The sequence below is a fragment of the Lissotriton helveticus genome, chromosome 12 (genome assembly GCF_964261635.1).
Source record: "Lissotriton helveticus chromosome 12, aLisHel1.1, whole genome shotgun sequence".
Classification (NCBI taxonomy): domain Eukaryota; kingdom Metazoa; phylum Chordata; class Amphibia; order Caudata; family Salamandridae; genus Lissotriton; species Lissotriton helveticus.
The window spans coordinates 664874985-664901856 of NC_136073.1; the positions used below are offsets into that span (position 1 = coordinate 664874985).

Below are 26872 nucleotides of genomic sequence, written 5' to 3' on the forward strand. Positions count from 1 at the left end.
CGCGAGGAGGTCGAGGAGCAGCAGACAGGAGCGAGGAACTCAGGCTGAGGTAGGTGAAGCGAGGGGAGGATCGTCCGTCTTAAAAACCTGCAGACAAGAGAGGGCTTACAGCTAAATAAGAAATACAAAAAACGTGGACAGGAGCGCGAGGAGGTCGAGGAGCAGCGGACAGGCGCGAGGAACTCAGGCTGAGGTAGGTGAAGCGAAGGGAGCATCGTCCGTCCTAAAATCCTGCAGACAAGCGAGTGCTTACAGCAAAATAAGAAATACAAAAAACGTCGAGTTTTTTTTTTAAAGTATCTTGCTCTCCCGGAGAAAACCGATATGCCCAAAAACAAAAAAACACAAGCTTACACTCAAGTACCGCATGCATAAAAACCCGCTGCTGTTTTAACAACAATGAGGCCTAACAACAGACATGAAGCTTTGCTAAATGTTTAATTTTACCTTACCGAAGAGCAAAGTGTGTGTTCTTGAAGCAGAAAGAGACCCCGGAGACAGCTGCTCCCCTGTCCATGTGCAGGCAGGCTACCAGCAACTGGTCCCTGTCAATCACTACCAGCCCCTTGCATTCCTGATAAAGAATGTCTGCCCCAATGGTTCTAAAGACCGTCTTTCTCCTCACATCTTTAGCAAAAGAATGGGCCAGCAAACAGGCACATGAGAAGAAACTGGGTGGGCAAAGGCCCGTTGGTGACACCAGTGAAGTTGTGCCCCTTTTTTGCCAAAGCTTATACCTCCCCACTCAAATGGCAGTTTCGATTTCAGAGGCAGAGAAGACAAGAGTCCAAATCACAGTATTCTAGCTTCATACATAAGTAATCCTGGGCAAATTAATTCATAACTCAGTTGCAGTATCGTCATGTGTGCCAACATGGGAATACTTAGGCTGAGGTGAAAGGTTGGCATCTAGCGTGTATGTTAAAAAGTGGACACTTGATTCTAAACAAATACCCCATCCAGCGTGGGGAGGAGCGGTGAACTGTGTGCAGCTAATTAGGGGCCCTGAAGGTGGCGGGTGCGCAAAGGGGGACCCCCGGACAAAGTCGAGACGGGCTGCTAGTTTTCAAATAAAGTAGAGAATTCACATTGCATTGTATATAGCTTCGTCCCACTCAAAACATATTGTTCATGACAGTTGTAGCACAATCGTGGATAGAATATCAATCAGTAGAATGGTAACATTTCAGCAAACACAGGACCCCTGCCCCTACCCGCCACCCTCTCCCGTGACCCCCATCCAAGTTGTCTCGCTGTAAGCTGTTCATGTATGGCAATCGTTCTGAGGATCTGCCTGCTACTGTGTTCTCATCGCACCTCGTCACGCAGCCGTGTGGCTTTGCACCCCTCCTCAGCCCACTCCCTCAGGCACAATGCCACTACCTGCCTGTGAGCTGGAAAACTGCTTGGTTGTGTCTAGATGTGCCCTCAGCGGTCCCCAAATGTCTTTGGGGCGTGATGTCGATGGCATGAGGCTGGCATATACCTCTGCATTAGTGTTGCAGTATGTCAGGCTAGTCAGCCAAACCTGTAGTTTGGGGGCCGTCTTCCTGCCCCAGTGAATAGCCACTTCCCTCTTCGCCAGTAGCAGCCCTAGGGACGCCAACTTCCTTACTTTCTTGGAAATCTGGACTGTATAACCCAAGAGGGCAATTTCGGGTAGGGGGACAAGAGGGATCTCAATTATTTTCCCCAGTGTCTTATGCACTGCAGTCCAGTAGGTCTGCAACCGGGGACATGACCAAGCCAGATGTAAAAAGTCAGCATGTGGGGAAGCGCATTTGAAACAATTGTGTGGTTTGGTAGCGTCAATCTTGTGGGCCATGGCAGGTGTGAAATAGGCGGAATTTGAAAGGTAATAACATGTCGACTGTTAAGTGAGATGTCTCTGGTGGCCTCGCAACACTTCGCCCATTGTTCGTCCAAAATTTCCCCTCCAGTGTCTGTCTCCCATTCCCGTCTAAGCTTGGAGTCATCTACAGGGAGCATCTGAGCACAGGCCTTGTACAGTTTGGTCCTGGAAAGCATGGGTGGGGCACGCCTGATTTCCAAAGTAAGTGGGGGGAATGAATCTGGTTCTACAGGGTACCTGGAAAATGTCACGCGAAACGCGGACTTCACCCTGCACATATTGAAACGGGACATAAAATTGCAGTCTGAGAATCTGTCGTCCTCATCTATGGAGAGAACGTGACCCCGAGGGAATAGGTCGCCCACCTTCTCTATGTCTAATGCTGTCAGCGTACGCTGTACTGTGTGCTCTCCCATTATCGGGAACCATCTAGCGTTCGGTAAAGGTAATGCAGAGGAATATAAAATAGGAGCCCCAGTACGCTTCCTCAGTTTGTCCCACGCCCAAGTAGTCGTGGATACCGTCTGAATGTCATGCCTATCCTGTGGAAAACCACCCGGCAGCACCTCACACAGTTTGTCCGGGAGAACAAGGTCAGCTTCTGGTCTCAGAAAAAGGATACAGGCGTCAGGGTGAAACCAAGCGTGCGCATAGCGCCACTGCGCCACCAAGTAGTACAATTGAAATTCTGGAACATTAAAGCCCCCCCATCGTATGGCAGGGTCAGAATGGACCAGCGAACGCGCGGCCGTTTTCCACCCCACAACAGTCGGATCATGAGTGAATGGAGAGTCCGAAAAAAGCGTCTGACAGGGGCACATGGATGTTATTAAAAAGATATAAAAATTTGGGGAGAACCACCATTTTTAGAATTGCCACCCTGCCCGCCATTGACAATGGTAATTTCAGCGAGCTGTCCACTTGTGCCTGCAACTTTGGAAAGGGTTGACCATAATTTAAGCGTATCATCTGAGCAGTGTCCAAGTGGATGTGAACCCCCCAGATATTTCACCGAGTCGTGGCACCATTCAAGCGGGAATTTGCACTCCCATTGAACTGTGCTCTCCGTTAGCGGGAATATGATCGATTTGTGCCATTTGATGCCCAAACCCGAAAACCTGCCAAAACTGATAATTTCCCAAATCAGGGGAGCCAGATTTAAGTGGGGCTCCCGGATATATAGGATGGCACCGTCCACATACAGGGAGGCCAACAGTGGGCCTGTGTTGAACTGCAAGCCTCTATGCAGATGACGCTCTTGGAAGTGTCTGATTAGTGGGTCCATTGCCAGAATAAACAGTAGGGGAGACAGATGGCAACCCTGTCTAGTCCCTCGGTATAAGCAAAACGGCGTGAACAGTATGCAGTTTAGGCGGAGCCGTGCCGATGGGCCGCTGTATAGTAAGGAGACCATTGCAATGAAGCCATGGGGCAAACCCATCCGCTGCTTTACCTCCACTAAAAATGGTCATTCTAGGGAATAAAATGCTTTTTCTGCGTCGAGTAGCATTGCCGCAGCCGGTACTTCAGGTTGTATCCTATGCAGCACCGTAAACAGCGTCCGGAGGTTCAAGGATGTCGAGCGTTTGGGGAGAAAGCCAGACCTTACTGGAGAGATGATGTACTCCGTCAGTTGTGAAAGCTTGTTGGTGAGCACTTTCGCCAAAATGTTGTAGTCTAAATTCAGGAAGGACAGCGACCGGTAAGAGCCACACTGTTTGGGGTCCTTGCCCGGCTTTGGAAGCAGGATGATCACCGCTTCCTGCATTGTGGGGGGGAGACTCTGCTTTTCCAGCGCCTCCACTTATACTTCAATTAACTGGGGGGCCAAAATGTCCTTGAACTCTTTGTAGAAGTCCCCGGTAAAACCATCCAATCCCGGGGAAGTGGATTCCCGCAGAGTGTCTATTGCCAGTATGACGTCGTCGACGGATATTGGCTCTGCCATGAAGTCTAACATATATTTCGCCAAAAATACCAACGCGATCTCGTACAGATATGCGGTCTGTGCCGTACCGTCGGGGTCTGCCCTAGATGTGTAAAGTGTAGTGTAATACTCTAAGAATTTGTCCCGAATGGCCGCTGTGGAAGTGAGAGGGTGCCGGAGGCCGATTGCAATTCGGTAATGTAATTCTTACTGTAAGGTGGTCTAAGCATGTGCGCCAATACTCTGACTGGGCGCTCACCCTCGCCATACCTCCTTGCCGTGTGGTATTTCCCCATGAGCAGAACCTTCCAGTCGGCTGTATCCCTATATTCCGTTAGCAGTGCAAGGTGCAAAGTTTGCGCCGTTTGTCATGAAGTCTTGCCAGTTGGGAGTCTAATGCAGCTATTTCACGCTCGATGCGGCTCTACGTTTGTCTGAGATCTCTCAGTACCCACCTTGTTTGGAAATGCACATTCCCCTTATGACTGCCTTGAATCCCTCCCACAATACTGCCACGGTATCCACTGAGCCAGTGTTGAGTTCAAAATATTCTTCTATCGCTTCCCGAATTTCAGCCTTAAACAGTTCGTCTTGGAGAGCTCTACCGGAGAAACGCCACTGCCTCTCGTACCCCTTCGGTCGTGGAAATAGTAAATGCAGAACTATTGGCGAGGGGTCAGAGTATGTGCACGGGAGCATGCTGTGGGAGTGAAACCAGTCCGCAACCATGGGAGAGATCAGCCAGTAATCTATCCTGGACCAGGTTCCGTGTGGGCCAGAGTGATGGGTGTATTTGGTGAGGGTGGGGACCTGCCGGCGCCCAATATCGATTAATGTGTGTTGCTCACAGAGGTCCCTCAAGGCGCGCTGACCAGGACAGGGTGTATTAACAAATTAAGGTCCCCTCCCAGGAGAAGGGCATGGGGGTCGTGGGTCATGATTCATGTATTCAAGCTGCAGAAGAATTCCGGGTCATCTACATTGGGGCATAAACATATACCAAGGTAACTCTGCGGCCTTAGAGATTCCCCGTGACTATTAAATATCTGCCCGCAGGATCCTGGGCTGTGTCTCTGAGCGTAAAATGGATTCTCTTGTGGATCAAAATGGCTGTGCCCCTAGCGTAATTACTGTAATTAGCAAAGAATCTGTGCACGCCCCAGCTAGTGCAAAAATGAGCTGAGTCTGTGGTGGGGAGGTGGGTTTCCTGCAGGTACGCTATATCGACCGTACGCCTGATAAGGTAGTGGCTCACCTGTCTCCTCTTTCGAGTGTTATTAATACCTCTGACATTCCAGGACATGAAGGTGACAGACGAGGGCATCTGTATGTTACCTAACTGCCATTCAACCAATGTATAGTACGCCGTCTATCAGGACGTATGCGCCATGTCGATGAGATAAGCAATGTGAGCATAAAGTGTGAACAATACCCAAAAGAACATCCCAAAGGTGCTCAACACCTACTAAGTTTCCCTGCCCGAACGTCCTAGGGAGCGTCAGGCCAACCATCGAGGACCAAGGAGTGGACCCCAAAAATGCAGTCAACCCAAATACAAGGGATATACCCAGGGGGGGGCAGCTCGCAATCAGCCAGGCCAACTGTTGTATCAGATAAAGATATTAAACAGTACGAAACCCCCAGCACAAACTATTAATGCAATCCAACATATTCAGACCATCAACCATGGCCGGAATTTGAAAAAAGGTCCGCACTAGCATCCGATCTGCTGTGTGGCGGGGAGGCGAGCGTGCCCCCCCGCAGTGTTCTGCGTATTCTGCGCCTTATGTGTGTGGCAAAATTCCTGGGCTTCTGCAGGAGTGTCAAAGATTCTGGACCTACCACCAAATTCAACTTTCAGTCTCGCTGGATACAGCATCCCATATTTAAGCCCAAGATTGCGCAGTGTGGCCTTCACCCCCTGGAATTTCCGTCTCGCCTCCTGAACCATTGGAGTGAAATCAGGATAGAAGGACAGCTTGGAACCCTGCCACTCAATCACGCCACGTTCTCTAGCCATCCTCAGTGGTGTGTCACGATCTCGGAAGTTCAATAGCCTCGCTATGATAAGTCTCAGAGGGAGGCCAGGGTTTGGTCTGGGGCCAAATGACCGGTGCAGTCTCTCTACCACAAAGCCAGGAGTGAAAGATTCAATGCCAAACAGGTCGTGAGTAGTTTCTCCACAAAGAGGTCCATGCGGCCTGTAGAAGTTGTCTCCGGGATTCCCATTATGCAATCGTTGTTGCGTCGTCCAAGAGCCTCCAAATCCTCGTTCTTAATGGCTACCTCCTTTAGCAGACGTTCAGTCCGTTCTAACCTTTTCAGAGATTGGGCCGTTCCATCCTCCAAATCCTATACTCGTGCTTCCACCACGTCCAGCTGAGGGTCATGTGCCTGGACTTTGGCACCCAGGGACGCGATGGTTTGATCCAGGGTGTCGAAACGGGAGTCCAGCGCCTTAAAGCCCACCTGCATTTCCATTAATAGTGACGCGGCCGAGGCATCAGGAGGTTACGGCGCCTCCCCGGTGGCCGCCTTCTCCGCCATCGCAGGAGGGAGTGACGCAGTTCCCTCGGTCGTTTTCCCAAATGGCAGAGTGCTCTGTTTCGGGTCCTTATGACCCATGCCTCCGAGGTAGTGCCTGGAGTGAAGAGGGATCTGATGCTGCAGTGGGCTCTAAGCGTTGCGTGAGCCAGGGAGACCAGTTTGCGCTCCTATGAATTGCATGGACCCATCGGGACGATAGTTTGCTCTTGTACAGTACAGCAGAAGCAGCGTGAGCAATGTTCCCAGCAGTGAAGGAGGTTCAATGGTCAGACAATGCAGATTTCTAGGCTACAAGGCCGGAAGCTGCTCCCAAACCCATGTCCGGATTGAGGTGCGGATATGCCTCGTGGCCCAGGCGGCGCCGGTCTCCAGCCTATGGCATGGGTAGTCTTGAAGTCCCCTGAAACGCGGCTCCCGCCCAGCTCGCTGGACAAGGCGTCGATGTAAACCCCAGCAGGGCCCTGGCAGGTCCGCGGAAACGGTGTCGCCCTAGGCAGCAGGCAGACACTCCACCCCCCCCCACACCGGGCCTGCCCGAAGCACCACACCAGCGCCCCAGCCCACGATGTCACCAGCGCGTGGGCCCTGCCCCCCACAGCGCTGGAATTCAGATCTCTTTAGTCGCGGACGGGGCAGCCGGACCGGACGCAGGAGCGCCGCTCGACTCACCTGGCGTCTCACTGGTGTCGGCCTCAGGCCCGCCAATCGCCCTCGGGCTGCTGCGCAGTGCGGGCCCGCCCAGGTGCCGATGCTGCCGCGCCGGCAGGCCCGGTCCACACGTCCCTCGAAGTTATTCTGGGTAGGCTGGGGCTGGAGCGCCATAATCAGGACCACAGTGCCAGCGCTGCCTCCGCTGTCAGCAGCAGTGGTTTCGGTGCCGATTACGTCGCTGGGTCGGGGGAAAATCGCCGCTGGGCCAGGCTGATGTTACGAGCCTCTCTAGCTGGCGGCCATCTTCGTTTGTGCAAGTTAATGGGTATACAAGTATCTAGTGTAGAATTAGTCCTACTTGCAGCTGTAACCCGGTAATGCTCAGTGGGAATTGTGAAAATCAGAGCTAAGTTACCCACCATTATTTGTATTTGATATTGTTTAAATCTTCACTGTGGTCTATTCAAAGATTTTGATATGCAACAACAAGGAGTGCATCATAGAAAAGTAGGAATTGTAAAAACATATTGCCCCGTAGTGGGTGGTAGAATACTAGCAGGAGTTAGCAGTGTGCTGCTAGAGGGTGGTAGCACACTACCACCCCCCAGCAGCACACTGCTAACTCCAGCAGTAGTACAGTGGTGGGATCAGAGTTAAGTGATGTGTGGTTGTGATGGGTGAACTTAACTTGTGTGGTGGGTTTATGGCGGGGGTTAAAGCACAGTGTGTTTGGTAGTGTGCTGCTATGAGTTTGGTGTGAGGCGCAGTGGTGGGAGGGCAAGTGTTGCTTTGTTGGCATGTTGTCTAGTGGTGAGGTGAAACTGACATGATGCATTTCATAGTGTTATCTGTGCATTCGTAGTTCATTGATACATCTTGTATTTTGTAATGAAGCATGATCGCCATGCTTTGGTGGGATAGTGATGTGGCACTCTGGGAGGATGAAGGCACTAGTGCTCAGGTGGTAATATGATGATAGGAAGGTAGTGAGGGTGTGGCAGTGACAATGTGGGTTTGGTAACTCTTTGGCATGCAGCAATAGTGTGGTGGATTGAATGTGGCAAGAAGTGGGATGATTCATTGCAGGTTTAGGATGCAATCCTTGCTTAGGCCTCTTGCATTTCAATGGAAGCATTCAGGTAGAGCCATACACCCAACACTAATACCACATGTTGAGAGAAAAGCAATCCTCCCAAGCCCCTTTTCTACATAAATAAAAACAATAGTTCTGGAAGACAGTTAACACTGTCTGTAGTACTTAAACACAGCCGACCTAACAGGCTTCCTCAGGACTGCAAATTGTTTTCTTCGCAAACAAGGAGTGCACGTTTGTCTCTGTATCCGGATGATTTGGTCGAATTAGATACAATCCCTGTTGTTTTCTGAAGCTTTCAGCTATCCTTCCCAAATACAAGGAGCTACGTTGGTTAACTGAGGACTCTGTATCCGGATGATTTGGTCGAATTAGATACAATCCCTGTTGTTTTCTGAAGCTTTCAGCTATCCTTCCCACATACAAGGAGCTACGTTGGTTAACTGAGGAAATAAGCAAAATCAAGATTATGGTATTCCCGAAGGGCTGATGTACGTTTTTTTTGGTCTTTAAATGGCACCAGCAATGGTAAGGTAAATGACTATGATTGTTTAGGAAAATTTACTAAAATTCACTTGGCAGTTTCAGGAGCAATCATTATTCAAGATCAGGATATGAGATTAGTAAATTTAAGGCTGCCTGGGCACCGTTTCCTGTACATGTGTTTGACAAACATTTTGTGAAAAATCACTGACAAAAATCTGAATTACTAGTAAGTAATGAAATGCAAAAGTAATTTAAAAGTTGCACTTCTCATTCCGTCATCCGATTCCTACTAAGTAGAATTTCCTTAGCCTGATTAGTGGGGTTCTTCATTTGCTCTCTCCCCGAAATGAAACTTTAAAGGACAACTAGTGGAAATAGGTACAAAACCTGACATTTATTTTTAAACAGCTTTAACCTGCGAGATTTGGGCTGGCTACTCTGTAAATCAGGGAAAGAGAAAGAGCAAGGCTCAAACTAATAAAAAGATCTTGCAACTTAGTATTGCTGAGGATTGACAAAACGTGAAGGGCTCCCAAATTGGTGCCATCTTGCTTCCCCCTTTATGATACATTCAAACTTTATTGATGCTTCACTTCAGAAATGTTATGAATAATTTCAGAAGAGACAGATTTATTTGTTTCGGGCATTAATATAGCCTTATAACTCCCGCCATAGTGGGCTATACCAGCCATTAAAGGCCCGCTCAAATGTTAAAGGCCTGATCTGAAGGCGCAGGCCTTCAACAAGGGAGCGGGCCTTTAATAGCCGGTATAGCCAGCTATGGCGTGCTATACATCTAAAAGAACATTCTGCCCTCTAGTGGCAGAATTCTCTAATATATAAAGAAAGGCCTTAGGGAGTCTGAGGGGATTTACTTCACTTGGGCTCCCTGAGGCCTTTGTTAACAGCAAAAGCTGTGAACGAGACACATTGCAATGTTGGAGCTCGGGTCTTTTTACAGCCATTGGAAGTCCGGAGCACTCTATTGTTCTCAATGGAGCTCCCAACAGTTTCATGTTCTAAAAAGTGAATGAATGTGCAGCAATAAGTAAATGGTCTGCTGCATCAATTTATTTTAGATGCAGACTGTAGTCCTTACTATCTGGCCTTCGTAAGGCTGAGGCATATTTATTTATTTAAGCACAAAAGTCATCTTGTTAGCCTATGAGGCTTGAGTAAAGATACTTGTGAAAAATGGGTGATGTTTTATAGAATGTTCTTTCTCTACTCTCCAGCAGTAGCGGACTCCCCCCCCCCCACCCCCCCAGCGCCTTGAGACCCCTCCGGGTGAGTAGCGCGCTATATAAATGCTATGATTGATTGATTAAGATAAGTGAAGCCTGGAGCCTGTGAATGTTAGGGTGGCTACATTGTTTTTGACTCTATATTTCAGCACTGCTCATGCCTTATGATTTTATCATTTCACTTTTCTATCACTATTTGTAGTGTAAAAACAATGACACTGCTTGATAGCAAGATTAAGCCTCAAACGTGTGTTGAGAAAATGTCAGTATTTGAACACTTGACAATTTGTTGCTAGTTAAATATGAAATCGGAACGAATGAGAAGGGTTTCAAACTAGGGTTGTGTGAAATTTGCTAAATACACAACATTTCTTTACACATAATTATGCAATATGCAAAGGCGTCATTTAGTGCTATAATTGTGTCCAAGCATCAATTGTTTATGCAAGGGTCCAAGTGCTACGAACAGTCGCTCATGTGCTGGCTGTTAACTTTGGCCCCACTTTCCTGCTCTATGGGGCAGATTTACAAGCCCCTTGAGCCTCTTTTGCGCCGTCGTTGCGTCACTTTTGTGACGCAGCGGCGACGCAAAAGATGTGCCATGGTGCAGGGTATTAACAACGTGACGCATCTGGGAGATGCGTCACGTTGTAAAGCCCTGCGCCATAAGGAGGCGTTCCTGCGCAGGGGGAGCGTTCCTGCGCGGGAACGCCTCCTAAAAGTGGCTGAGTGAAATCTACAAGATTTCACTCAGTCACTTTTAGGCCAATGCTGCGTCAAAACCCTGCGCCTGCTTGAAGCAGGCTTAAGGATTGACGCAGCATTAACAAGATAGGGCCCCCCCAGAGCATTGCTGGAGCTGCGTCACGCTTGCGATGAAACTCCAGCAATGCGTCACTTTCACGGCACAGATGCGTGACGCATCGGTGCCGTTTTTGCCCCATTGTAAATGCGGCGCATCCATGCTGGCGGAGCCGTGACACACAATAAGTGGCGCATCCCTGCTGATATGCAGAGATGCGCCACTTATTGTAAATATGCCCCTATATATTTTATAACTAGGTGATTGCATTGCATGAAATTCCCGGAATTATGCCATCTTTCCTAGAATTACGCAAATTACACCACCATAATTTACATTTTGTCCACAGCAGCTTCAGAGGTGAGCATAGAGCTGGTACATACACCACCATCAGGGGTAGCTGTTCTCTTACACAGCGCAAGTGCAGCTGTAGAGTTGCAAGTCTGTCCTTCATTTCTTTCATATTAAAGTATCTTCTTTCGTATTAAAGTGTCTTCTGCGAGTAGGTGAACATCCCCCTCTACCACTCTACATTTAACGACCATTGCAAGAAACACTCGCGGATAGTGGCCAAGTCCCATGGCAGGGTCTGGGAACACCTTCAAACAAGGAACGAGACCGAAGCCGAGAACCGCAGGGGTAACATGTTACTGTAGTGTTTTTTTTCTTAATTTCACACTGACTTGTAGCCTAGTCACTCATTATCAGCAGTCACTGCACATCCCTGTCTCTTGCGACTGTCCCTCGCCCCAGTTTCTGAATCAGCACCCTCGTCCTGCACAGGTGTCCTTACAAAAAGGAGGATTGTGAAAACAAACAGGATAATTATCTGTCAGGCTTTGAAGTCCTAAACTAACACCAGAGACTTTTGCCAGCTCTCTGTACACAGCACTTTAAAGCCCAGAAGGACAAAGGATTATTTGAATAAGAAAGAAAAATACTCGCTCTTGCAGAAAAGTCTGCTTTGATGTGCGTCATGTATTTACCAGGCATGCTTCTCTGCAGTCTCCAGCAGCTGTCGCTGGTCAGGCATCTGCCACCTGTTTGCCAGGGACGGGTCTATCCGACACTAGCATGGCCAGGACAGTGCGGCAAGACTTATAGTTTGAGCCACAGAGGTGGTGCATGCAATGTTCGGTGCGACAGAGGGGCAATGATGGGCAACTCCTGTATGCTGAAGGCAGTGTATACTGCATGTGTGTGACTTGGGATTCTGATTTGTCACCACATCACTAAATATGCTTGAACCCGGTGCTTAAATTAACTGGTGACATAGCCAGCCTCATCATTGTGATGGTAGATTTAAAAATAATCCCTGCACGCGCATGTAGATTTACAATTTGCCCCTATATTCACAAACATTTCTAGTAGATCTCCTGGAAATCCTCAGTTGCAACTTTTCAGGCATCCTACAGGGAAGGTCTTGTAACATTATGTAGTCTTGCTGTTTGTCCAATGAGGAATTGCACAATTCAGTATATGAGGGATGGAGCCCCAAATTGCAGTGGTAGATTTTTACTCCAGAGGAAAACTCCCAGCATCTTCTCAATTCCACCCTACCTCGGACAGCCATTCTCTGATAAACCCCAGCGGGAAGGCCCTTCCCTGAAACCCCCCACGAAGTATGAGGGTGTTCCGCTCCACCTTTCACCCTGAAAGGCGCAATTCTATGTCGGACCAGAGGCTCAGATTATGCCTTCTTTCTTCGCTTTATTTTCTTCAGCAGCCATTTTTAAAACATTAACAAACTACTACTCCCATGAACACTAGGAAGTAGGAGAAATAGTTCAACAGGAGTCCATCACTGTACACAGTCCAGCCTCCACTTGGTCCCTCCTCAGTGTTTCCTCTTTCTTCGCTGCTCAGCAGCAAGTTAAACAAAATATATATTTTTGTTGACTTTTTGCTATAAACATATAGTTTGCCATAGAATTTACATCATTACATTCTCTGTAATATAGGAAAACCACCAGTTTCGCAGGCAATTCACACTAACTTAAACAATATGGTATGTTGTTCCTGTGAATAGGAAAACAGAGCATGCATATGACCTATGCTATACGTTCAGGATTATTCTCCACTGAGTCTACATGTCTACACATGGCACAATCCTTTACTCACTACGATCTACATGTAAAAAGCCATAATATACACATAATTAAAAACAGAAAAAGATGAAAGAAAGGAAAAGCAGACAAAGCTCTGAAACGACTCATGCCAAAAGTGCCATTTAAAGGAAACTTACTTAAACAACTAAAATGTAACTGCCAGGGGTTCTCGAGCTCCTACAATAATGAGAATTGATGTGTATTTTCTCTAGGTAGGAACAGGGGGGTGGGTAGGGGACGGGGGGAGCAACGAGGGAAGGGGAACACTACTCATCAGGTGGGGGGGCAGGTCTCTCATTCCCAAACATTCATGACGCTCTAATCCTCAGACTCCACTGAATCATCCTCAACGGCGTGATCCGCCACATGTCGAGTCTCCTAAGCCCAAAGAATGTCTCCCCACATTTCTGCATATGGCTGGCGCCGTTTGGTAATCCAGCAATCAGGGCCCTTTCCTCCGCTCTAGCCCAACATGAGATATCCGCCTCCCATGACGTTACCAGTGGTGGGATTTTTGGACTTCCAACCAAGCGCTATTCTTCTTTTGGCCAAGAGGAAGGCCACTTGATTTTATGCAAAGTACAAGCGTCGTCCAGGACTGAGGCTTCGTTATTTGAACTCGAAGGTGTATTCATACCTTGGCGAAACAAGAGGTCCTCCACTTCTATAGGGGCATACTCAGGATTTAACAGGCAGATTTGCGCTACGTTTCCTGTTGGTATGGAAGGATAAATGGCTTATAGGCATTAACTTCCGGGAACCATATACAATAGAAGGACTGGAAGGGCTATTGGAACTTAGACATTTGAGATGCAGTTTTTGATCACTTACTAGAAATATAGTTTCTTGATCATCGTGTGGAGCCATAAGGAGCCCCGCGCACAGACAATTAAGGATAAGATTACCTCACCCACCTCTTGATTTGATGAGGTTTTTAATGTGTTTTTAATAAATAATGGAGACTATTATTAGCTTTGTCTTGAAGAAGGTGGCAACTATCAGAGGAATACCACTGAAACGCGTCAACGCATTTGTGTATTCGTCAGATTGTATCCAAGGAACATGTTCATGTCCAATAGATGATTGTATTGATGGACATGTGAACAGACAAATGAAATTAATTCCATGTGGAACAATCCAAACATGATGTGACTATTGTATTGCACTTCTCTTTTTTGGTCTCTAATAAACTATATATGAATGGTATTGTGTTTTCTTCTGTATTGTTATGATTTTTATGAAGCTATGACTTTTTTTGTCTTGTGTTTATGAAAAAAACAATACTGCTTTTAAGAAATCCATATATATTTTGTATACACCTTGGTAGTTACCAATATTTGTACTATAATTGCCTAGAAGGGTCCGTTTGATGAGTGTGTATGTGAAGTTGGTGTATATTTGTCCCATTTAAGCTAGATATTCATATGAATTAAATGAATGTTGAGAACCTTTTGGTTATCCCAAGAGTACTCTGAACTCTTACTTACAAGAGGAAGGCCAGGTCAGTAAACCTATATCCCAGCTTACGGGCTTTAGGTCTCGGAAAGAGGCCCAATAGAAAGACCCTGGGAGTACACAACAGCTTATTGACCATATCCACTATCCTAACCCAAAAATCAGAGAGCCGAGGCCAGAACCAAACCACATGGTCGAAGTCCACATCCTCTAGGAGGCACCTAGCGCAAGACAAATCCACTCTATTATAGACCACATTCAGCCGATGCGGGGTAAGATATGTTTGATGGAGTACATTAAATTGAATGACTTTAAAGGCCGTATTGCTCAAGAACGTCTTGGGACCTTTCAGGACTTTCTGCCACTCCTTGTCTGCCAGGATCCTATGTAATGTCTCCTCCCATCGCACCCGCAGGCTCGATAATGAACCCAAGCTTAACTCCAGTATTGCGAGATAAAGCCATCGCACCAGGTGCCGCTGAACCCAATGTCACTACCGCCTCCAAAGCTGGGTGGGTCTCAGGTTCCTCTGTGCCATCCCCCCACAGTTCCCGCACTGTCCCTCTTAGTTTGTGGTAATTTAAGAATTGCACCGCTGGGAGCTCATGATATTCTAGAAATGTCGTCCAGGGGGAGCAGTTCCTTATCCCTGTAACAATCACCAATCATCAGTACACCAGCCCCCTCCCAACCTACCAATTGCGGTGGGCCCATCCCTGCCTTGGGGATACATATGAGCGGGAGGCTAGGGGCATAGAGCAATCAATTTCTGGAGTGCACTGTGCACCTATCCCAGCACTTCACTGCCACCAAGAGCAGCGCACCTATTTATTGAAGTTTCTGGTGCCTGTTTATAAGCCTGGGAAAGAGCTTAGTCTGTATAGCACCCACAGGAAGTGGTAACGTAACCAGGTCCCTGCCATCAAGCCATTTGGCTAACCACTGTAGCTGCACCGCTAGGTAGTAGGCTTCAAAGTCGGGAGCCCCCAGTCCTCCACCCACAAGCGGAAGCTGCAATGTCTGCAATGACACCCTATTGCGGCCGCCATATCATACCAAGTCTCTCAAGAGTCCGTCCAGTGTTTAAAACCACAATTGCGGTATCAGCACTGGGATGTTGATGAAATAATACAATAGGCGGGGCAGGACCACCATTTTGGATAATGCCACTCTCACCATAATTGGCAATTTAGGGGTGCGCCAAAGGGCCACTTGCGCCCGAATCGCCCGCAAGGTACCTCCGAGATTCCCCTTGAACAAATCGGCCTGTGTATGGTAGACCTGTACCCCCAGATATTTAACCGACACCCGCGCACATTCTATGGTGGTCGGCAAGGACAAGGGTCTGTCCATAGCGGGGTATAGCGGGAACACAAAGGTTTCGTTCCCATTTACTCGCAGGCCCGAATAGGTGGCAAACTCGTCGAGTATAGCTAAGATAGGGCAAACCCCCTGCGTTCCACCTCAGAGATAGATCAATACATCATCCACATATAGAGAGATAATGTGGTGGGCCCCGTCTAGGGATACTGCCAAATCTGCTCCCTCTCTCCGGACCTGCGCAGCCAGAGGCTTCATTGCAAGAGCAAAGAGCAATGGTGACAGGGGACACCCCTGCCTGGTCCCTCTATAAATGGGGTAGGAAGCCGAAACCACTATTCCTGTGAGCACTCTGGCGGTGGGCTTCCCATAAAGGAGACGGACCCACTGCAACCAGTCCTCCCCAGTTGCATCGCACCCATAACAGCCAATAAAAAGTCACAGCGTAGGGTGTTAAATGCTTTTTCAAAATCAATCGCCACCACTGCCTCAGGATAACCCCGCAAGTCCGGGTGAAACATGACATGGTACAGCCTCCTGAGGTTATTGGACATTGAGCACAAGGGAATAAAACCTCTTTGATCAACGTGGACCAGCCGACTCATGTGGGGAGGAGTCTCAGGGCCAGTGCCTTACTCAATATTTTGAAATCCATGTTTAACATGGAGAGAGGTTGGAATTCAGTTAAAGGGGCGTGGACAGTCTTAATCTTTGGTAAAGGAATAACCAATGCCTCACGCAGCATGGGCGGTAACTGCTTAGCCTGAAACGCAGAGGCATAGACTCGTTCAAGCTGTGGAGCTAATATATCTATATAGGTGCTATAAAACTAGGCTGGTAGACCGTCGGGCCCTGGCATCTTCCCACGGGCCATTTCCCGGAACGCTGCTCTAATTTCACCTGTGCGAATTGGAAGGCCTAGCGGGTCCCTGGAGTCCCGATCTAGTTGTGTCAAGGGTTGGTCAGCCAAATATACCCTCAATGCTTCCTCTTGGGGCAGCACGGGGAATCATAACGCATTTCGTAATATTCCCTAAATGTGCCATTGATAGCCTTCGGGGAGAAAAGCGTGTGACCATGAAAATCCTTAACGCTCATAATTGACGCGCCTCTGCTATCGGATTTAATTAACCAAGCCAAAAGTCTCCTAGCCCTACCTCCCTCTTTGTGTTGTGTGGCCTGGTACGTTTTAAGATCTAGTACTCTCAGTCTGTCCCAAGTGGTGTTGTATAAGCTTTTCACCTCAGCTAACTGCCCATCGTCTCCAAACCCCTCAGCAATCTCCCCGTCTAAGGCCAAAATTTGTGATTCCAAATCCTCCAACACTCAGGTCACCAAACGCCAAGTGCCCACAGTCTGACCCAGGCAGTGTCCCCTAGCCACCACCTTAAATGCCTCCCGTTCCACCAGAGGTGAAGTGGCGGTGCCCTGATTATTTAAGAAGTGGTCACTTGAAGCTGCAGAGAGCACTTGACAGAGCCCATCATCTTCTAACAGAGAAGGGTCCAGTCACCACCACGGTATCGGGGCCTTCTCAGGGACCGGGGTAAAACCCAGGAGCAGGGGACCGTGGTCTGAAATAGCTCTGTTGAGGTATTCAGCTCTGGATAACAGGGGGAACAGTGTAGGCGAACAGAAGAACATGTCAATGCGTGTGTGTAGATAGTAGAGAGTACTCTGATTACTCTCATCTTTACTGTCGGCATAGTGGAGGGACCATACATCATGAATATCCCAACCAGAGGCCCATCCCCGAAGCCCCCTAGCCATGGAGGCAGCCGTGGTTCCCCGCAGCGGAAGTGTTGACATCTCCCACTGTACATCATACATACAATTGAAGTCACCTCCCAAGATTAGATTTTCATGGAGGAAGCTCGTCAATACTCCAGAAAGCCGGTCTAGAAATGATACCTGGTCCCGATTCGGGGCATATATGCTACCTATTGTAACCTCCTTGCCCTTCAAAACGCCATTATTGACCACACACCTCCTCTCTGTGTCAATCATCTTTTGGATGAGCTGGAAGGGTAACCCCGGTCTAACCCACACCAAGGCTCCCCGGGAGAAGGCCGAGCATTCGGTTGCAAAGAGTTGACCCCTCCATCTAAGCCTCAAGCGAGCAACCTCAGCAAGGTGGGTTTCTTGGAACAAAACTACATGTACCCCCGTCGTTTAATGTAATTCAATATATTGTATCTCTTAGAGGGCAATCCCATCCCCCTGATGTTCCAAGTCATGAATTTATACTCCCCAAGGTGACCATCAGACCCTGCCATGAGAAGTCAAAGCGCGTCCCCCCCAAACCCCCAATTCCAACACCAAACTCGGAACTGCCCTGGTCCCCCCGGCATATACTAACAATCCCACCAAATGAACTCCCCATCCCGAGAGCGGCCTGACACCGGTCAGCTGCCCAAACTTACGCACCATGTCAATAGCCACGTGCCTGGCGGTACCCTACACCAAATCGGAAATGTCCAACGCAAACGACTCTAGGACCTGCAGAGGGGCGCAGCGTGCATGAAAAAACAGGTATACAAGAGGTCAGTTTTCGCACCATTGCAGCCTTGAATGGCCGCTCCAGCCCTCCCCCTGGCGTACCAACCCAGGACCCCCCCCTCTTCCCCCCTTCAACCACCCACAATAAGGAAAACAACATCAGACAATCCAACCCATAGAACCTGAGAAGACTGAGCAAAGTATCAAGTTAGGTAGGGGAGAGGAAGAAGGATAGAAAAAGCGAGACAGAGATCCCCCACCTGTCACTTAGTCCACAAGCTCGTCCGCCATCTGTGGAGTCACTGTCGGCATAGCATCATTCGTGGCCTGTGACGCATCAGAGTCAGTTTCTTCCTCCCCATATTTGGCCTCCGAGTCCTTCTCCGAGGATGAGCCCCTGTTCCGCATCAGGTGTGCCACGGCTGTCAGTGTTTCTACCCTCTCCGTCGCCATCTGAGACGGGCTCAGTCTTTTGGACTCCCTTCGATTCTTCCAGCATCTCAGTCTCTTTCCCGGACGTTCTGATCCGGACACCTGTCACACCGTATGCGGCTTGGGGGCACCTTCCATTTTATACAATTCAATCCAGTCCCAGGCATGTTGCGAGTCCTCACAGAAGAACATTTTCCCGTCCAGCATGATCTTGAGCCAGGCAGAAATCATCGAAGAGTACTGGATCCCTTCCTCGTGCAATGCCTATTTTACCTCCAAAAATAAAGAGCGTCGACGTTGCGCCTCCATTGTATAGTCGGAAAAGAGGGAGACTTTACTGTTTTCTACTGTAAAGGAACCATCGGAGCGGGCTTTCCTTAATAACATGTCCAGATCTCAAAAATAAAGCAGCCTAGCCACCACCACACATGGAGGACGCCCGTGCACCGGCAGGCGGGAAGGCACGGGGTGGGCCCTCTCCAAGGTGTAAAATGGAGAAAGGCCCTGGGGTGCCGCAACATCTCTCAGCCATGACTCTAGGTAGGTGACCATATCCTGCCCCTCCACTCCTTCCGGAAAGCCTATTACCCACACATTGTTCCATCTATTACGACCTATCGCATCTTCAGCCCTCTTTTCTAGAGTAGAGACCTTACTTGCTAGTTTGCCAACTTGAGCTGATAACTTGTGATGGGCTGGGGCCAGTACCGCTAGGTCTGCCTCCGACTTTTTCACTCTGTCTGCAAGCTTGGCATGTTCGGCTTGCAGCAGGCCCACAATGCTAATGTCCTGGTGCAGCATCGCCTTAGTGTCGACTATGACTTCCAGCATTTTGGCTAGTTGTTGTTGGACCGGTGGGGGTCTGGCTTGCCTCCCCTTCGGCTTTCCCGTGACGGAGAACTCCGGATCAGCCACCCTCGACCAGGTCCATCTCTCCATGGGCAGGCACGGTGCTTCAGCCAGTTTCTCCGGTACCCACCACTCCAGAGTCTGGTAGGCCCCGACAAGCCCCCTCCTGCAGGTATCTCCTGCTTACTCTCCGGCATCTGCGATGGACCAGGCCGTCCCGACCACCCCAGGCATGGCGGGAGCACTACAAGTTGCACCCCAACGCTATTACAATACTGTCCGGTACCAGCGCCAACTGATGCAAGGAGGGAACCAGCAGGTCTCAGGCTCCTTTTCTAAACTGCCCTTCGATGTGTACTCCCCAATCACGCGGTCGTCGTGTGGGCCACTCCGTCCAGCTCATAGTGAGTCCATGGCATCACAAGGCAACAGGGTGCGAAATCTCCAGTCAGGACAGCAAGCTCAAGCGCTGCCTGGGGTCGTCATGCTCGCTGCAACTTGCCAGGTGCTGTCACTGCCCTTCCGCCAGGCCGTTTACGATCCACCCTCCACACAGCCCCTCACAGACTTCGCTGGTCTCACAGCGTGGCAGGCTCCGCTGGTCCGGGGCTGACATCACACACCCTTCACTCTCACTCACCCGGGTCAGCGCTGTCTCTGTCCGGCCCCCAAGTCAGCCGCACGGGGGTCCCCAGGAGGTGTCCACACACACGCGACACCGCGATTGCCTTACAGGGAGCAGCTACTGTGCTGCAACACTGCCTTCAGTCACCCCACGGAGCTACGCTCCAGCACATGCGGCCATCTCGAGGCCATCGCGGCCGTCCTGCTTCGTCTTCTGGAGCCGCCGAGCAGCGATCATTCATAGGCAACCAGAGGGGAATCAAAAGTCCCCAGCGCTCACAGGGACCAGCCCCCTCTCACGGGTCCCAGGGCTTGGGCTGGATTCCCACTTTTGAATGGAAAACTGGCGAGGCTAGCATGGAGCTCTGATATCACGCGTCCGCCATTGTCGGCTCTCAAGCCACGCCCTTCACTCAGCAGCAAGTTAAGTCGTTTTCCCATTATCTCTCCTTGAGGGGAGGTTTTTGTGCATGATTTGCGGGCTATTGGTGTTCTGTTTTTGGCATATTTCTGTTTTAACAGATTCTCTGGGGTCGTGGGACGGGTTTGTGTGCCTTACGTGACCATACTCCAAAACTGCTGGGGTGTCCTCCTGCCACTTGGGGGAGCTGTGTCCTGTCTCCTGACAACGCGAGTCAGCACTAACGTTAGAGTGCTGACGAGGGTGGCCTGGTAGAGAGCATAGCCTGTCCCGAGCCTCCTGAGTGACACCCGTTTAAGAGTCTGTAACACCCGCCTTTTGATTCTATGCCCCGCTGGGGTCTGTACTGTTCTGGATTTGACATCCTACAGGGTAGCAGTGGTGGCTGCAGTACGCGTGGGGCACTTTCTCGGGAGGCAGAAGCCCTTGCTATCCTTCAGGGCGCATGTCCCCCCAGGGCTCTGCCCGCAAATTTGTGTGTATCAGGCCCACCCTGCCTGCTGGTCACAGGGGTTATTTAGCCGTCATGCAAGACCCGGACCAGTAAGCGGACGATCTGTCCTTCCTGCTATGGGATGATTTTTACCAGGCAGTTGACGACTCCATCTAAAGAGCTGTGAATCAGGCCATGGAGCCCTTGGAACAGCGCCTCTCATCGCAGATTGCGCCAAATGGTTAAAACCCTCACCAAACCCTTCAGAGGTCCACAAGACACCGCAGGAACAGGGGCCCCCTCCCGCAAATAAGCAGTGCAACCCAGGGGTGGACGCCAATGCTTTTGCATGACTAAAGCAGGCCTTCCTAGCATCGGTCCCCACCCTGGTGCCAGCTGCCCCCTGGATGGTCCCCAGGCCCCTCCACCCACACTGTTACCCTAGACTCACCGGGAGACACAGACGACGATGCAGGCCCCTTGAGGCCATGGCTCCCCTCCCCCTTCCGCCCCATCTTGGATATGCTGGACCCGGACGATATTGTCCACCCTCGGTCTACAGACTGGGTCCCAGCAGACAAGGTGGCTAAATACGTAGCGAGCCGTCTTCGGAAACCCATGGAGAAAGACGCTTGTAACTACCTATGGGCAGAGTGCCCCCACCCCTGTCTAGAGGACAAAGTTGCTGTCATCCCAGACATTGACCCCAAAATGGCGACATTCCCGGCCAAGTTCGTCAAGGACCCTAAAAAGGGTATTGGCCTTCTTGCCAGGACAAGCTCCTCGATGCCATAGAGCCAGTTACTAAAGTCCTAGACATGGCCGAGATAATTAAAGCAACAGGTTCCCTGTTCTCACCTGAGGTCCTGTCAGATTGGGCTCAGCGTGCCATTGTATTCCTGGGGAACACCAACTGTGTAAAGTTGGACCCTAAGTTGAGAGACCTCGCTTCTTCAAAGGCTGACGCTGATGCCCAGGGAGGGCTCTTTGGATATTCATTTGTGAAGGAACTGAGTAAGTTCGTGCCACCTTTACGTCATTGGATAAGGCCTAGTCCAATATTCGCAGAGTTTTCCCCACAAGGTTTTCCAAGGAGCCTGTCGTGGTAGGGGCTGCTAAACCGGCTGCCCCAACTACTTTAAACCTGACAGGGGCAAGGCTTCGGGTGTGGCCCATACCAGGACAGCTCACGTTTCAACATATTCTACCCCACCAGAGGACAGAGGTTCCGAGGTCACGGAGGCTTCAAAGGACAAGCCAAAACCTCTGGCAAAGGTGAGTGTGCTGCCTTCAACGTGCCTGCGAGGGGGGGCAGTGGCTGGCCACATTTCCTCCCGGCTTGGGCCTCTCTCACGAGTGACACTTGGGTACTGCAGATGGTTCAGGGCTTCCAGGTAGAGTTTCATGGCCGTCCTTACCAAGTTTCCCAACCCATTTCTTTCTCTCAGTCGATAAGCGAGGAGATCTCTGCCCTTCTCCAGAAGGGGGCAATTTGTTGTTTGACAGAGCATCCCCCATGGGTTTGTCAGCAATGTCTTCCTGGTCAACAAGGCAGCTGGGGGCGCTGACCGGTGATCAACTTAAGAGTTCTACGGGAGGGTGGTTTATCGTCATTTCAAAATGGAGGGTATTTACCTTCTCAGGGATGTGTTGAAGCCTCTCGACTAGATGGTCCAACTGGATCTGAAGGACACGCACCTCACCGTCCCAGTGTTTCTCCCTCACCGCCGGTTTCTGCAGTTCATGTGGTATGGTCAGGTTTTTGAGTTTACCACTCTGCCTTTTGGGCTATCCTCAGCGCCCTGGTGCTTCACCTAGGTCACCCGACTGGCTGTGGAGTTCCTCAGGGCTCAGGGCATTGGGATGATTGGGTATCTTGATGACATGCTGCTTATGGACGAATGCCCCAGGACTCTGACTAGTCACCTGCAAATAGCAGTCAACTTGCTGCAGGGGTTAGGGTTTGTCATCCACGGTAGGAAATCTCTCCTTTCCCCTGTACAAGATACAACCTTTCTGGGGTTCATAATAGATTCAACCTCCTTTACTGAGCGTGCCGGCCAGAAAGATGGAAAGATCAGGCAAGAACTCTGCCAAATGTTGGCCAAGTTGCTCAACTGCCTGCATCAACTGGCTTGCCTTGTAGGCCTTCTCTCCTCCTCGATCCAGGCCATCGTTCCCGGCCGTCTGTACTACTGTGCATTGCAGCAGCTCAAGACACATCACCTCAGGAAGGGGCTGACTTACTCGCAATCCGTCCCTCTTATGCAGAGATGAAGGAGGAGATGGTTTGATGGCTTCCCCACATGGAGGCGTGGAATGAGCAAGCGATCTTCAGGTACGCCCCGACATTGTAATAGAATCAAATGCCAGTCGAACCATCTGGGGGGCCAAATGTGGAGAATTTTCCACTGGTAGAACCTGGTCAGTACAAGAACACTCACTGCACATCAATTGTCTGGTGTTACTGGTGGGCTTGTTGGCGGTACAGTGTTGGACAAAGGACAGAGTGCAGTCCTGTGTTCTCAAAATGGACAACATTTCTGCAGTCAGGTATATCAACCACCTGGGCGGCACCAGGTCCTGTGCACTGACGAATCTCGCCAAGGAGTTTGGAATTCTGCCTGGACAATCAGGTGTAAGTCACGGCGGAATATCTCCTGGGACAAGTGAATGAGGTAGCGGATTGGCACGCTTGTCATCTTCTGGATGCGAGTGTACGGAAGCTGGACCCCCAGTTTTTCTCCCAGCTGATGGAGAGGTGGGGGCCTTGTTCAGTCAACCTATTTGCATTGCCTCTGGATCATCAGTTACCAAGGTTCTTCAGTTGGAGACCAGATCCTCTGGCAGAGGCGACAGATGCGTTCCTTCAGGACTGGTAGAGGGAACAGGGTTACGCGTTTCACCCTTTCTCCATGAACACGCAAGTGTCAGCTCACGCTCACCGCCAACAGGCAGAGGTGGTGTGGATCACCCTCTTTTGAGGTCTCAAGTGTGGTTTCCAGCTCTTTTGGAACTTTCCTTGGATTTTCCAATCCGACTCGTTCACTTTTGTCACATTCTGCTCTCAATCTCCGCCGCCTGGTGTTGCAAGGGTCGCTGCAGTTGATGGCCTGGTGGATCTCAGGCGTTGTTGGTAACTCCTATGCCTTTTGGGACAGGCTGAGTCCTTATTATTCAAAGCATGGGTGGATAGCCCAACCAAAAAATACCGTTCCGCCTGGAACAGTTGGCGCTGTTGGTGTTTGCGATGGGGTGTTGATCCCGTGGGTGCAGAATTGCAGATGTAGTCCATATTGTCAATTTTCTGGCGTGCCTCGCGGAGGAAGGGTTGTCCTACTGGTCTATCAATACCTTCCACTCTGCGATCTCAGCGGGTCATACCCCTATCCAAGGATACCCGGTGGGGGAACACCTGTTTGTGTGTAGACTCCTGAGGGGCATCCGCCTATCCCTCCCACCGGAACCACACTATTCTGCCTTGTGGGACGTGAATATAGTTTTGAACCTTTTCCTATGCTGGCAACCGATCAGATTTCTGTCACACAAAGAATTCTCTGCAAAATTGGTGACTCTCTTGTACCTGGTTTCTTGCAGGCGTGTGTCTGACTTGCGTGAACCAAAGACATCTCGGACAGAATGTTTTCCCTGGATGGGGTCTCTTTTACAGTCAGTAGTAGGACAAAATGTCATACCAGGGTAATCTCTTACACAGCATTTCAAGAATCCCCTAAATTGTGCGTGGTGCAGTGCCCCTGAGCATATGAAGAATTGACAGAAGAGGTCTACGCTCCCGGTGAAAGACAGCTGCTTATCGCTCTACGGAAACCATACAAATTGGTTTCTTCACCAACCATAACCAGATGGGTGTGGTGGGTAATGCAGAAGTTGGGGATTGACACCAGGAAGTTTGGTGCCCACTCAACGAGAGGTGCTATGGCCTCTGAAGCATTTACGCTTAGGGCCCATTTGGAAGATCTTATGTGCGCGGCCGACTGGTCCTCAGACTCAACCTATAAGAGGTTCTACTTCAAGCCAGTGTTGAAGGTCGCTTAACTGGTGGTGGACAAGCTTTGAACGGGCATAATCTGAGCCGCCGGTCCTGACATAGAATGAAAATGAGCCTAGCTCTAGTACAGGTAAGTTTCAATTCTAATAAGGACCGGAGGCAAGGAGTATCCCACCTGGCGATTGATGAACACGCGGACCCTCCCCATTCTGGAGTAAGTACTTGCTTTTTTTGGGTCCATTGGAATGTTGATCAATGTAAACGTTTGGGTCATGTTTATTTATTGCTTATGACATTCTATGGCTCAACAATGTCTCTTTTGTGTTTGCTCTGATAACTGATGTTTTTGGACTTGGGTCTGACGTTCTCTGTTGTTGCAGGAAATGTTGGGTCCGAACAGGATGCGTGAAGTTCGTAAAGAGGCTGTTTGCGCGAAGGAAGAGGAAACACTGAGGAGGGACCAAGTGGAGGCGGGACTGTGAAGAGTGATGAAGGACTCCTTTAGAAATGTGTCTCCTACTCCCTAGTGTTCATGGGAGTAGTAGTTTCTTTATGTTTTAAAAATGGCTGCTGAAGAAAATAAAGCGAAGGGAGAAGGCATAATCCTCGCCTCCGTGTCCTTCATGGAATTGAAACTTACCTATACTAGAGCTAGGCAAATTTTCATTCTACCACCAACATTGAAAAGGGTCACAGTTAAGTTTGAATGCAAACAAACTTGCAGTATTGCGGGCATGCGCCAGTTCTAGGGTTAACCATGCCTTGATGGAAGACTTAGCTGTCATTAAAATATTGCTAAAGACAGATTTGAGATTCCTAATTAGTGTATTAAATAAGCATGTAGGGCCCCCCCCAGGGTAAGTCCCCAATGTTTGGCCATTTGCTTATGCACATTGTACCACATTTCCTATTTTACAGATTAATTTCCTAAATAAACCCATTTGTATAGGTCCTAAAACTGCAGATATCAAGGGCCTTGAAATGACCTAAGATCCATAGAATTTTGAGGGCAGCTCACAGCAGGAGCTCTTGCAATATATTTCAAGATTGCAGTAGTGAATCTTGTCATTGCTGAGAAGAAACTGTGTGATACGTCTTCAGGGCTGCTTTCCAGGTTAGGGAAGCGAAGGATAGTTCATTAGTTTCGAAGGCAGCTAGCTGGTCTCAGCCCATCGAACAAGTTACTTACCTTCGGTAACGATATATCTGTAAGAAACAGTAGTTAGTATTAGATTCCTTACCTTAGAATATCCCCAGGCGTCAGTCTGGATCCGGAAACTTTTGCTTAGCAGTACCCCTGCGCGTCGGTAGGCGTCGTCTGCAGGCGTCCCCTGCGGCTCCGCGTCGTCGGCGTCGTGCGCCGTGATGACGTCGCTGGAGTATATAGACGCCGCCTCCGCGCGCTGACGTCAGTTCTTTGCACACAGCTTTTCCGCGCCAGAACATGCAGAGCCATGTGAGAACCAACACTGGTGCCATGTGAAACTAGGGCCCTGAAAGGGATGTCCTTAACCCTAGGTATCAGTTCGCAGAACGGGGAGGATGGGCGGGGCGGTAAGGAATCTAATACTAACTACTGTTTCTTACAGATATATCGTTACCGAAGGTAAGTAACTTGTTCATCTGAAAGAAACAGGTTAGTATTAGATTCCTTACCTTAGAATAGATACCCCAGCAATACCAACCCCGGTGGTGGGTCTGCGAACCAATACAATCCTACACCAGAAAATCCTGGAGGACCGAACGGCCAAAGAAGCCGTCCCTCCGGACTTGACTGTCCAGGCAGTAATGCCTCGCAAAGGTGTGCAGCGAGGCCCACGTAGCCGCCTGGCAAATGTCCTGCAAAGGGACTCCCCGGCCCAGGGCAGTAGTAGCCGCCGTGGCCCGAGTGGAATGGGCCCTCAGCCCAACAGGAGGCTCCTTCCGAGCCAAAGAGTAGCATGCTTTGATGCACAGGACGACCCACCGAGAGATGGTTCGTTTCTGTACCGCCCTTCCCTTCTTCTCACCCACGTAGCCAACAAACAGTTGGTCATCCACCCGGAACTGGCGTGTGCGATCCATATAAAATGAAAGCGCACATTTTGGGTCCAGACGATGGAGCCGCTCTTCATCTTTCG

The 26872-nt window shown here is 49.6% G+C and overlaps 1 long non-coding RNA gene across 1 annotated transcript; it reads left to right on the forward strand.

The window, feature by feature from the left end:
* LOC144799047 (uncharacterized) lies at positions 1-25355 on the forward strand. Its single transcript, XR_013603738.1, has 2 exons — positions 1-193; positions 25133-25355. It is a non-coding gene; the product is annotated as an uncharacterized LOC144799047 (long non-coding RNA).
* The last annotated feature ends 1517 nt before the right edge of the window (positions 25356-26872 follow it).